Source organism: Otolemur garnettii, unplaced genomic scaffold (genome assembly GCF_000181295.1).
Source record: "Otolemur garnettii isolate 467f Iridium unplaced genomic scaffold, OtoGar3 scaffold00539, whole genome shotgun sequence".
Classification (NCBI taxonomy): domain Eukaryota; kingdom Metazoa; phylum Chordata; class Mammalia; order Primates; family Galagidae; genus Otolemur; species Otolemur garnettii.
The window spans coordinates 6,815-8,121 of record NW_003852934.1 but is presented as its reverse complement, the minus strand read 5'-3'; the positions used below and the strand labels follow the sequence as shown (position 1 = coordinate 8,121).

The 1,307-nt window shown below is 44.7% G+C and overlaps 1 protein-coding gene across 1 annotated transcript in view; it reads left to right on the top strand.

Annotated features, from left to right (window-relative positions):
- Positions 1-1,307, top strand: part of LOC100953976 (structural maintenance of chromosomes flexible hinge domain-containing protein 1-like) — a 21,641-nt gene that overhangs the window by 14,069 nt on the left and 6,265 nt on the right. The window lies entirely within an intron of this gene.

The window sequence follows — 1,307 nt, the reverse complement described above, 5'->3', positions numbered from 1 at the left end:
TTATTCTTCCTGGCCTCCTGCAGACCTTTTCAATTAAGAAAATAACTTGTTTTATTTTATTAGAAGTTGACATGGCTGAATTGCATGAGTAAGTGGTTTATGTTCTTCATGTGTCTACCATTTCCTTCTACCTTCTCTACTTAGCAGTTTCTGCCCTGTCTTTGGATTGTTTGCTAGTGATTTTCAGAAATCAGTTGATTTACTGAAAATTCTCTCCCTGGGCCCTCCCACAGTGTTTAGTAATAGTACTTAGATATTCATTGTAAACTTTCTCGTTAAGATTAGTTTTTTTTTTTTTTTTTACAGTTTTTGGCCAGGGCCCCGTTTGAACCCTCCACCTCTGGCATATGGGGCTGATGCCCTACTCCTTTGAGCCACAGACGCCGCCCTGTTTGTTTGTTTTTTTGAGACAGAGTCTCAAGCTGTCACCTTGGGTGGAGCACTGTGGCGTCACTGCTCACAGCAACCTCAAACTCTTGGGCTTAAGCGATTCTCTTGTCTCAGCCTCCCAAATAGCTGGGACTACAGGCACCCCCCACAATGCCTGGCTATTTTCTGGGTATAGTTGTCGTTGTTTGGTGGGCCTGGGCTGGATTTGAATCTACCAGCTCCAGTGTATGTGGCTGGTGCCTTAGCTGCTTGAACTATAGGTACTGAGCCAAGATTAGTTTTCCAGATTATAATATATGCATTATTATTTTCAGGAAGTTAGAAAACATAGATAAGCAAAAAGAACATAAAGAACATCTATACCACCCAGAACCTCTGCCACTGACACTTTGGGTGTCTATTATTTCAGACCTTTTTATGTTATTTGATTTTTTCTTTTTGAGACAGAGTCTCACTTTGTCTTCTCCTGTAGAGTGCCTTGGTGTCATAGTTCACAGTAACTTCAAATTCGTAAGCTCAAGTGATTCTCTTGCCTCAGCTTCCTGAGTAGCTGGGACTACAGGTGTCTACCACAGTGCCCAGCTATTTAGGTATAGGGTCTTGCTCTTTCTCAGGCTAGTCTTGAACCTGTGAGCTCAGGTGATCCACCTGCCTTGGCCTCCCAGAGTGCCAGGATTACAGGCGTGAGCCACTATTATTTGAGTTTCTAAAAAATTTATAGTGTAGGTTTGGCGCCTATAGCGCAGTGATTACGGCGCCAGCCACATACACCAAGGCTGGTGGGTTCAAACCCAGCCTGGGCCAGCTAAACAATAGTGACAACTGCAACAAGAAATAGCCTGCCGGCTCAGCGCCTATAGCTCAACCGGCTAAGGCGCCAGCCACGTACACCTAAGGTGGCGGGTTCGAATCCCCAG